The sequence below is a fragment of the Balaenoptera physalus genome (assembly GCF_965194825.1).
Source record: "Balaenoptera physalus genome assembly, chromosome: 14".
NCBI lineage: Eukaryota > Metazoa > Chordata > Mammalia > Artiodactyla > Balaenopteridae > Balaenoptera > Balaenoptera physalus.
The window spans coordinates 72,486,895-72,499,066 of record NC_138893.1 but is presented as its reverse complement, the minus strand read 5'-3'; the positions used below and the strand labels follow the sequence as shown (position 1 = coordinate 72,499,066).

Sequence of the window (12,172 nt, the reverse complement as noted above, 5' to 3'; positions counted from 1 at the left end):
TGGACAGGTCTAAGTTTACCTACATTTGCCTTCTTAGAAGAGGAAGACTAAAGCATAAGTTTGTCAATCAGGAAATGCTGGTTTGACGGTTTTACAATTCTTGATTTTTCACTAGAGATTAAGGTTTTAAAGTTAAGAAGTATAAAGGGAGCATTTCAGTATGCAAGATGTAGGATGTGTGTTTTCAGCAAAGAAGGTATGAGGAATGAAAACACATCTTGTTAAAGGGAAAAAGGTGGTTTTGTTTTAGAGCTGGCTGTTTTTGAGTGGAAAAAGTGAGGGACAGATTAATATGGATTAATTAATCTAAGAGTGGGGCATATTCTCAGGAAGAAGAGAAAGGTTCCACTTGGTTCCTAAAATCACTAAAAGCTACAAATAGAAATAGAAGTAAAATAAATATTAGTATAAATATGGATACAGAAAATGGATGGATATAGAATATGGATACAGAAAATGGATACAGAAAATTGTGGAAGGTTTTTGGAGGAGGAACACTGAAAGAGTTTTTTGTGCATGATAGGGATTGGCTAAGATAAGATTGAATTTAAGAAAACAAATTTTAAAGGTAAAGTGGTATAAAACCTGAATTTGGTTTTCTAAGAGGACAAAGTTTTCTTAAAATATTGAACTGCTTTTGGTAATTATTTCTTTAAGTGATCTGTATTTGCCATTGAGATATTTTATCACTGGTTAAAACTCTTTGATATATATATATATATTTTTAATTTATTTTTGGCTGTGTTGGGTCTTCGTTTCTGTGCGAGGGCCCCCTCCGGCTGCGGCGAGCGGGGGCCACTCTTCATCGCGGTGCGCGGACCTCCCACCATCGCGGCCTCTCTTGTTGCGGAGCACAGGCTCCAGACGCGCAGGCTCAGCAGCTGCGGCCCACGGGCCCAGCCGCTCTGCGGCACGTGGGATCCTCCCAGACCAGGGCTCGAACCCGCGTCCCCTGCATTGGCAGGCAGACTCTCAACCACTGCGCCACCAGGGAAACCCAAAACTTTTTGATATTTTTGATGAACTTCCCAAAGATCAAATTCTAAATGAAGTTCACTTGACCTCTAGCTAACTTTGAGGTTTTCCCAGGGGTCCCTGGAACACCTCAAATTATTTGTTTTCTCTGTCTCAGAGAGAGGAATATTAAACTAATTAGGCTTATTTGGTATGTTAAATTATGTGGGAAGCATTGTCAAATAAGTGATGATAAAACTTTAGATTGTATCATATGGGTAAAAGTTATTAATATACACATTATAGAAATTATATGGAACTCCTAAAATTCTGGTATATCCTGGTAAACGGTATCAGTCATAATTTTAGTAATTATCATAAATTTTTGTATGTCACAGCAGTAACCAAGTTTCTTTTCAGTTGCATTGTAATCCCCGTTGGTTGATGCCAAAGCATAAAGGCATCCCTTTAATGGTTAGAGACAGTCAATTGCTATTTATGGTTTTACAGTGGCTTTTGAATGATTCTATAGCTATTGTGTGAAGAAGTGGGGAAGAATGATGAAATCCTTTGTGTGCAAGCATTTATGCTATTACATCAGGGAAAATAAAAAGGGAATGAGAGTGAGGATATGTTGCTTCAAACCTTAACTCCTACGGCTGAGCTAGCTGTCCTAGCCTGGCCAATATATCCAACCCCTCCTGCACCTTCCATTCCTATCCAGCCCCAATTCCTGGCACTGGGGCTCAGGACTTCCCTTCCTTCTAGGGATCAATTACAAAATCATGTGTTAGGTTTTGGGGCTCAGGTACTCGGTCTGGTATCACCATCTAAGAACTGACGGGGCACCCAATTTGGGCCAGGAGCCACTCCCAGGGGACGGCAATTTCCTTTCCCCCATTACCTCATAGGTAACCTAAATGCAAATGACCTGCCCGCTGGGTTTCTCAGGCTTGTTTAATTGGAAAGATTGCAACCCTCCTTAATAGGGAGGATCCTCTACACCTGAAGTCCATTTGGCAGTACCCTCAGCTGAACCAGATTGGGACCGCAGTGAGGGAAGAATGCCCTTATTAGAGAACTAGTTATTGGTGCATCTTGGTAGGGCTTTGAAAAGGAGAACCAAAGCAAAAGATTTTCAAGAAATTCAGCAAAACAAATGAAGATCTCTCTGAATTTTTGGAGAGGATTTATCAGGTGTACAGATGTCATAGTAATGCAGATCCTGAGGCCCCTGAAAATATTAGAATGGTAAATTTGACCTTTTGGTGGGGGCAAAGTGCCTCAGATATCGGGAGAAAGTTGCAAAGATTAGATGGTGCATTTGGAATGAACCCTTCTCAATTGGTAGATGTTGCTTTTAAAGTGTTCAATAGGAACAACAACAGAAGAAAGAAGACGCTAAATAAAACACCACCTTTTTGGTAGTAAGTCATCACTGAGGAAGGAAAACAGGTGGCCCTAGGCCAAAACATAAGCAGAAAAACAAAAGATGAGAGCCTCTCTCATATGGTAGAAAGAGAGAAACACTCTGGTGAATGAACAGTCCAGGGACTCCCTTGGACTTGCGCCTAATTCCTCACAGGAGCCCTGGGTAAAATTGACAGTGGGGAATGAGTTGATTAACTTTCTGGTAGACCTCACCCTGAAGTTTCTCACCAGAACAGCTTGACATCAGAGTCCCACCAGAACACACATTAAGCCTACAGATGGCACTCATGAAAGCCCCAGGAAAGGAGACAGAGCTCTTTCCCCACAGGTCTCCGAAAGGTGAGACCAGAAGTGTGTGCTAACCGCACCCCAGAGAAGGCCAAAAACACATGGCCAATACGAATACCATTAAAAAGGGTCACTGGGACACCTAGTCTAAAAATATATCCTCTGAGGCAAGAGGATCACTTCTCCCACAGATTGACTTGTCAAAATACCAGCCGGTGTATTCCTTGTGTGTGCCCCTCCAGGACGTCTACAAAATTGGAAGTATTGGTACTGTCCCTGTGGGTGGAGTGGGGACTGGTGTTCTCACACCTGGCATGGTGGTCACCTTTGCTCCACTCAATGTTACAATGAAGTAAAATCTGCTGAAATGCACCATGAAGCTTTGAGTAAAGCCCTTCCTGGGGACAATGTGGGCTTCAGTGTCAAGAACATGTCTGTCAAAGATGTGCGTAGTGGCTGGTGACTGTGGACCCATCAATGGAAGTGGCTGGCTTTCCTGTTCAAGTAATAATCTTGAACCTCCCAGGCCAAATCAGTGCTGGATATGCACCTGTGCTGGATTGCTGCACAGCTCACGTTGCTTGCGAGTTTGCTAAGCCAAAGGAAAAGATGGATCATTGTTCTGGGAAAAAAGCTGGAAGATGGCCCCAAATTCTTGAAATCTGGTGATGCTGCCATCATTGATATGGTTCTTGGCAAGCCCATGTACGTTGAGAGCTTCTCTGACTATCCTCCTCTGGGCCGTTTTGCTGATTCTGACATGAGAAAGATGGTTGCTGTGGGTGTCATCAAAGCTGTGGACAAGGAGGCAGCTGGAGCTGGCAAGGTCACCAAGTCTGCACAGAAAGCTTAGAAGGTGAAATGAATATTATCCCCAATCCTGGCCACCCCAGTCTTAATCAGGGGTGGAAGAAGGGTCTCAGAAAAACTGTTTGTCTCAACTGGCCATTTAAGTTTAATAGTAAAAGACTGGTTAATGATAACAATGCATCGTAAAACCTTCATCAGGAAAGGAAAATGTTTTGTGGACCATTTGTTTTGTGTGTGGCAGTTTTAAGTTATTAGTCTTTAAAATAAGTATCTTTTAATTGGTCAAAGCCCTCCTTAAGGAAATTATCCCCTGATTAAGGCCTTGGATTAAGGCATTGGAACTACATTCATCCTGGAGACCACGATCAACAGGAAAAACTGAGAAAATGAATACCAACTTAACTTGGGATAAGGCCTTGCCAGTTGCCCTGCTACGGATCAATGGCTTCCAGAAGCAGGCTTAAATTAAGCTCCTTTGGGGGACTTCCCTGGTGGCGCTTCCAATGCAGGGGGCCCGGGTTTGATCCCTGGTCAGGGAACTAGATCCCACATGCGTGCCACAACTAAAGAGTTTGCATGCCACAACTAAGGAGCCGGCGAGCTGCAACTAAGACCCAGTGCAACCAAACAAATTAATTAATTAATTAAAAAAATTAAGCCTCTTTGAAATACTGTATGGTAGGCCATTCCAGATGTCTGCCTAGGCGAGAGAATCTATAAATGCTCTAAAAGACCCAGCAGTTGCGCTTCCCTGGTGGCACAGTGGTTAAGAATCTGCCTGCCAATGCAGGGGACATGGGTTCGAGCCCTGGTCTGGGAAGATCCCACATGCTGCGGAGCAACTAAGCCCATGTGCCACAACTACTTAGCCTGCGCTCTAGAGCCCATGAGCCACAACTACTGAGCCTGCGTGCCACAACTACTGAAGCCTGGGCGAGTAGAGCCTGTGCTCTGCAACAAGAGAAGCCACCGCAGTGAGAAGCCTGCACACCATGACGAAGAGTAGCCCCCGTTTGCCACAACTAGAGAAAGCCTGCGTGCAGCAACGAGACCCAACACAGCCAAAAATAAATAAATAAATAAATAAATAAATTTATTTAAAAAAAAAAAAGACCCAGCAGTTGCCAATTACGTTGAAACTTTGGGCACTATATTAATCTTTGTTCATGAGTTTGCCTCCAACAGGTCTGCCCATCCAAATGAAGTAGATGGGAATTTCATTGTAGCTGGAGAAGGTTCAACCAATTTGTTTAGTTTTGTCTACCACAGGAATTTAGTATTTGTATTGGGAACTGGAACCAAAACCCCAAGTTCAATTACAAATTAGACAACAAAGTGCTAAGCAGTTTTATCAGGTTCAAATAGTTGTAGATAAAAAAGGACTAAAGATTCTAAGGACTATTCATAGCCTCTGGAAGTAGCCAGAGCAGTCTTCATCCCTTTTCCCACAAGACTGGAATGGACATTGACAATGTAATAGCTAAGAAACTTTGCATTATATTACAAGCTAATTATTGAAGGGATGTTGCCTGTGAGCTTAAATTATACATAACGACCCATCTCTGGGAACCCTGCCTCCCAGGTAATGAGCATTAAGCTAAAATACCTTTGTTTAGCTCACAGGGAACATTCTGACCAGGCTCACCTGTGAATGACTGCAGGGAGGAAGAAATTAACACATCCCCTCTGGAGCCTAATGGAAAACAGGAAATGTTTGACCTTACTCCCTCCCCTTTTAGTATAAAAGAAGCCTGAATTCTAACTTGGGCAAGATGGTTCTTGGGGCATGAGTCCACCATCTTCTTGATCTACTGGCTTTCCAAATAAAGTTGCTATTGCTTGCCCCAGCAACTCGTCTCTCTATTTATTGGCCTGTCCTGCGGTGAGCAGTACAAGGTTGGACACCAACAGCCCACAATCACAGTGAAAACCAACAGCTTGGCAGCTACTGGAAAGAGTAGAACAGAGTTGGTGTTTCTTCAAAGCCTTATTCCCAGAGAAATGTCATTGTTTGACTTGACTGGTGGCTCCTAGGAAGACCCCACTGTAAGGCTGTCTTTATTTGTATGGACTAGAAGCTCCCCTAGTGCAAAAAGGCTTTTCCCTGGGGCTGTTTGCTATAAAACATTTAGAGGTAATTTTTAAAGTTGGTGGCAGTATGAGGTGAGGTGGTGATTAACAGTTTGAGCAAGCAATAGGCTAACCAAAAATCTTAAAAGGAAAAACTGGGGAATAAAACGTCCTTAGGGGCTTTGAAAATTCGAACATACTTCTGGGAATCTAGAAGGCCATGCACGTGTGTGAGACTCAGTAAAGGCCATGCACATGTGTGTAAGCTCAGTAAAGACCTGAGAAGGACTGAAGTTCTCATCTCTAACCCTGAGGCTTTATGCAAGCAGGAAGTGAGAACCAAGGCCAAGATGTAAGTTGCCTGGCTGAGTGTTGAAGGTGAGGCCCAGCATAGACAGAGCCTTGGCAAAGATAGGAGACTTACTGGTTCTAGGTACTTGAAAAAATCTCTGTCCAATCATTAGCTGACCACTAAGCTAACTGAGGAGAAATTTCAGTGGCCACACACAACAAAGAAAACAGACTAGGGCTTCCCTGGTGGCGCAGTGGTTGAGAATCTGTCTGCCAATGCAGAGGACATGGGTTCGAGCCCTGGTCTGGGAGGATCCCACATGCCGCGGAGCAACTAGGCCCGTGAGCCACAATTGCTGAGCCTGCGCGTCTGGAGCCTGTGCTCCGCAACAAGAGAGGCCACGATAATGAGAGGCCCACGCACCGCGATGAAGAGTGGCCCCCACTTGCTGCAACTAGAGAAAGCCCTCTCACAGAAACGAAGACCCAACACAGCCATAAATAAATAAATTAAATAAATTAATTAAATTAAATTTAAAAAAAATACAAGGTGCTATAGAAGCACTTTAAAAAAAAAATATTGAAAAAAAAAACAGACTAGAATTAGTTCAGAAAGGTCACTAAACACTCAACAAAACCAAATCTGAGGGGAGGAATATGGAATCTGATTTCCAGAGTTGCCACTTTATATTATTTAACATGTCCAGTTTTCAGCAAAACAAAACAAAGATATGCAAGGAAAGAAATTATGACCCATTTGGGGGGGGGGCAGGGATAGAAACTGTGCCTTAAGACTTCAGAAAATGGACTTACTAGACAAAGACTTCAACTATTTTAAACATGTTCAAAGAGCTAAAAGAAACCACATCTAAAGAATTAAAAGAAAGTATGAGATCAACATCAAATAGAGAATACAAATAAAGAATTAGAAATTATAAAAAGGAATGAAGTAGAAATTGTAGAATTCAAAATACAACTGAAATAAAAAAAATAAGAATTTTTTACCAAATCCAAGGCCATGAAGATTTACCAATATGGTTTCTTCTAATAGTTTTACAGTTTTATCTCTTATACTTAGGTCTTTGATCCATTTTGAGTTAATTTTTATGTATGGAGTGAGGAAGAAGTCAAACTTTGTTCCTTTGCACGTAGATATCCAGTTGTCCTAATGCCTTTTTCTCATTGGATGGTGTTATGTGTTGAATTGAGTTCCCCCCAAAAAGATATGTTGAAGTCCTAACCCCCAGTACCTGAAAAAGGGACCTTATTTGGAAATATGGTCATTGCAGATGTAACTAGTTAAGATGAGGTCATACTGGAGTAAGGTGGACCCTTAATCCAATATAACTGGTGTCCCTATAAGAGACACACATAGAGGGATGATGGCCATGTGACAACAGAAGCAGAGATTGGAGTAATGAAGCTGCAAGCCAAAGAATGCCAAGGATTGATGGCTACCACCAAAAGCTAGGAAAAGGCAAGAAATTCTCCCCTTCAGGTTTCAGGGAGAGCATGGCTCTGCTGACAGTTTATAGCCCCCCAAACTATGAGACAATAAAGTTCTGTGGTTTTAAGTCATCCAATTTGTGGTACTTTAAGGCAGCCTTGGGTAACTAATACAAATGGTGTGGGCACCAATGTTAAAAATCAATGGACCATAGATGTTTCTGGACTCTCAGTTCTAGTCCATTGGTCCAAATGTTTGTATGTCAGTCAGTACCACACTGTTTAAATTACTGTAGCTTTGTATTACATTTTGAAATGGAAGTGTGAGAACTCCAAGTTTTTTTGTTGTTGTCGCCTTTTTTTTTTTTTTTCAATATTGTTTTGGTTATTTGGAGCCACTTGCAGTTTTGTTGCAGCAAGCAGGGGCTACTCTTCGTTGTGGTGCCCGTGCCTCTCACTGCGGTGGCTTTTCTTGTTGTGGAGCACAGGCTCTAGGTGTGTGGGCTTCCGCAGTTGTGGCACATGGGCTCAGTAGTTGTGGCTTGTGGGCTCTAGAGCGCAGGCTCAGTAGTTGTGGCACACGGGCTTAGTTGCTCCACGGCATGTGGGATCTTCCTGGACCATTGGCAGGCAGATTCTTAACCTCTGTGCCACCAGGGAAGTCCTTGCAGTTTCATATTAATTTTAGAATCAGATTTTCTGTTTTTTTGCAAAAAAGGCCATTGGAATTTTGACTCTATAGATTGCTTTGAGAAGTAATTCCAACTTAACAATATTAAGTTTTCCAATCTATAATCATGGGAAGTCTTTCCATTTATTGAGGTATTCTTCCGTTTAAACAGTGTTCTGTAGTTGTATAAGGGTTTCAACTCCTTGGTTAAACTTATTCCCAGATATTTTCTTCTTTCATATGCTATTGTAAATAGAATTGTTTTCTTAGTTTCCTTTACAGATTGTGCGTTGCTGATGCATAGGAAAACTTATTTTTGAGTGTTGGTCTTGTACTCTGCAACTTTGCTTAATTTGTTTATTAGTTCCAGTAGAGTGTGTGTGTGTTCTATGAGATTTTCTATATGTAGAATCATGTCATCTGCAAAATAGTTTCTCTTCCTTTCCAATTAAGATGGCTTTTCTTTTTCTTGCCTAAATACTCTGGCTAGGACTTCCAGTATAATGTAGAATAGCAGGGTGAAAGCAAGAATCTTGTTCTCTTCAGTGGAAGTTTTCTATTTTTCAGCGAGTATGATGTTAGCTGTGGGTTTTTCATAAATGTCCTTTATGTTTAGAAAGGGTCTTGAATTTTGTCAAATGCTTTTTCCACAGTGGTTGTGTTTTTTTCCCCCTTTGTTCAATTAATGGGGTTTATTAGATTTTTTTTTATAGTGAAAACTTTTATATTTAGAATTAGCCAGCTGACTCAGTTTAGATGATCCCAATTTTGTTGGCAACATCCAAAGCATGGTAGCCAGGAGCCAGTTAAACATATGCCTTCTTCTCTCCATCAGGCCTGATCAAGGTGTTGACCTTAGCCATGTCAATGTCATGGAGCTTCTTCACAGCCTGTTTAATCTGGTGCTTGTTGGCCTTGACATCCACAATGAACACGTGTGTTGTCTTCCATTTTCTTCACGGCTGACGCAGTGGTGAGGGGTGAAGTTGATGATGGCATGGGGGTCAAGCTTGTTTCTCCTAGGGGCGCTCTTCTGAGGATATTTGGGCTGCCTCCTGAGCTGCAGTGTTTTGGGCCATCAGAAGGTGGGTGATGGCTAGATCTTTTTTTTGTGGCAGTGTTTGTGGCGATGGACACCTTTCAACACAGCTTTCTTGGCCTTCAAAGCCTTTGCTTTAGCTTTGGCTTTGGGAGGGGCAGGGGCTTCCTTCTCTGCCTTTGGTGCCATCTTTGTGGAAAGGGTTTCAGATTGATTTCTTATGTTGAACCAACCTCGCATTCCTGAGAGAAATTCTTGGTCATGATGTATGTATGATACTTATGAGCTTGGACTTGGTTTCTTAGTATTTTTGTGTCTGTGTTACTAAGGGATATTTTTATTTTATTGAAGAATAGTTGATTTACAATGCTGTGTTATTTTCTGGTATACAGCAATACATATACTTTTCAGTTATATATACTTTTCCATTATGGTTTATTACAGGATATATTTTTTCTCCTGCAGTGTTCTTTTAGAAAAATTTTCCATTGAAGTATAGTTGATTTACAATGTTGTGTTAATTTCTGCTGTATAGCAAAGTGACGCAGTTATACATATACATATATACACACACACACATATATATATTCTTTTTCATATTCTTTTACATTATGGTTTATCACAGGATAATGAATATAGTTCCCTGTGCTAAACAGTAGGACCTAGTTTATCCATCCTATATATACTAGTTTGCATCTGCTAATGCCAAAGTCCCAATCCTTCCCTCCCCTACCCCCTCTCTGGCAACCACAAATCTGTTCTCTGTTTCTATTTGGTAGATATGTTCATTTGTCATATTTTAGATTCCACATATGTGATATCATATGGTATATGTCTTTCTGACTTACTTTGCTTAGTATGATAATCTCTAGGTTCATCCACGTTGCTGCAAAGGGCATTATTTCATTCTTTTTTATGGCTGAGTAATATTCCATTGTACACCACATCTTCTTTATCCACTCATCTGTCAATGGACATTTAGGTTGTTTCCATGTCTTGGCTATTGTAAGTAGTGCTGCTATGAACATAGGGATGGATGTATCTTTTTGAATTAGTTTTGTCCAGATATATGCCCAGGAGTGGGATTGCTGGATCATATGGCAACTCTAGTTTTGAGGAACTTCCATACTGTTTTCCATAATGGCTGCACCAATTTACATTCCCACCAACAGTGTAAGAGGGTTCCCTTTTCTCCACACCCTCTCCAACATTTATTATTTGTAGACTTTTTAATGATGACTATTCTGACCGGTATTATAGGATATTGAATATAGTTCTCTGTGCTATAGAGTAGGACTTTGTTGTTTAACTACTTTATATATATGTTAACAAGGGATATTGGTGTGTAATTTTCTTTTCTTGTGATGTCTTTGTCTGGCTTTGGTATAAGGGTAATACTAGTCTCATAGGTGTTAAGAGTCCAGTATAATACTATAGTTCACAGTAAGCCTCATAGAACTATTTGGCTCCCAACACCAGTAATTCTCAATAGGGAGTGACTTTGTTCCCGACAGGACATTTGGCAATCTGAATACATTGTCACAACTCAGGGATGCTGCTGACCTCTTAATGGGTAGAGGTCAGAGATGCTGCTATACATCCGATAATGCACAGGACTGTCCCCCAAACAAAGGATTACCTGGCCAAAATGTCAACAGTGTTGAGGTTGAGAAATCCTGTCTACACTATGTGTAAGCTTTGATTAAAAAAAAACAAGCAAAAAGAAGCCAGTAAGGGTTGTGAAAAAAATTAAAAACACGTATTACAAATAAAACTTTTGCAGAGGTTTCTGTGCAAGGTTCACAGATGTAGTTTTCTTCATGTGCCATGCTTTGATGACCTTACACGTAGCAGGGCTGAGAAAGCCTGCCAGGGATGTTTAGGGAATAGGTAATTTACTTAAAGCTTGTGAATTAAGATGCAGGCTTTCTTAAAACTTGATTTTTGTTTTTTTTTTAACTTCCCTAAACTTCAACTATCAAGGGGTAATTAGAACACATTCTGGTGTAGGGGTTTGAGGCAACAGTTAAATAAGTGCTACAAAAGCCATCTATGGCTATTTCAGAAACAATTAACTTTAGAGTATCATACATAAGTCTTAAAAAGAATTTTATAAGCAGATAAATGAGAACATTTCAGTGAAACCAAGAGTAATTGACCAGAATTTTCTTCTAACTCAAAACTCCAGGAACCAAAGTTGACACACTAGTGCTGTGTTGCCTTTATATAGCTAGTATGAACAATACCAGTTTTCTGACAATATCAATAACACCCATTAATGTATGTCTTTAAAACACCACTATAAATACTCCCAAAATGTTAGCCAAAGGCCACACTAAGATTTATCATTCCGCTTTCACGTGACCTGACTCTACTGACCCACCTGGTACTGTTCCAGATATTCTGGAACTTGCTTTCACATCACTTTCCCCCTATTTTATTCATTTTTTAAAATATTTATTTGGCTGCGTCGGGTCTTAGTTGTGGCACATGGACTCTGTTGCAGCATGCGGGCTTATCTTTAGTTGTGGAGCGTGGGCTCAGTAGCCCTGCAGCATGTGGGATCTTAGTTCCCTGACCAGGAATTGAACCGGCAAACCCTGCATTAGAAGGTGGACTCTTAACCACTGGACCACTAGGGAAGTCCCTCTCCCCTATTTTAATGTTCCATCTAGAGTGCAAGTAGATATCACTGTGCTCAGGAAGGCCAGGTGCCATGGGCTTGTTTATCTACTCCTTGACCCGACGCTCAGAACCATGGAAAGGCAGAATCAGGACAAAACAAAGTCCAGCTGAAAGTTATGTTTCAGATTTGGCAGCTATGTAAGCTGGTGGAATCAGGTCTAGAATCCACTTCTGTTGATTACAGTTAGTATTGTCTTGTTACATCCCGTGGCTAAATTATTAAAAATGAACCATCATCAATGAAACCTTCCTTCGTTAAAAAGTACCTATGTATAAAAAGGTATATAAATTATGTTAGTATATCAGCTTTAAGCACTAGAACCTCTTCCCCAAGAATAGCCATCGATATTGTTTCATAGAATGAAACACAAAAGAATTCAAGAATAAAATTTTGGCAGCGCAAAACATTATGGAAAGAAATGTTATATAGGTGGTGGTTTCAAAAATTTCAGAAACCCAATTATAGTTTTATCATCTACTAAAAGAGA

The 12,172-nt window shown here is 40.8% G+C and overlaps 1 pseudogene across 1 annotated transcript; it reads right to left on the bottom strand.

Annotated features, from left to right (window-relative positions):
- Positions 1-721: 721 nt before the first annotated feature.
- On the bottom strand, positions 722-12,079 carry LOC309642554 (large ribosomal subunit protein uL23 pseudogene; annotated as a pseudogene). The gene has a single exon. The product of its transcript is annotated as a large ribosomal subunit protein uL23 pseudogene (transcript).
- Between the last annotated feature and the right edge of the window lie 93 nt (positions 12,080-12,172).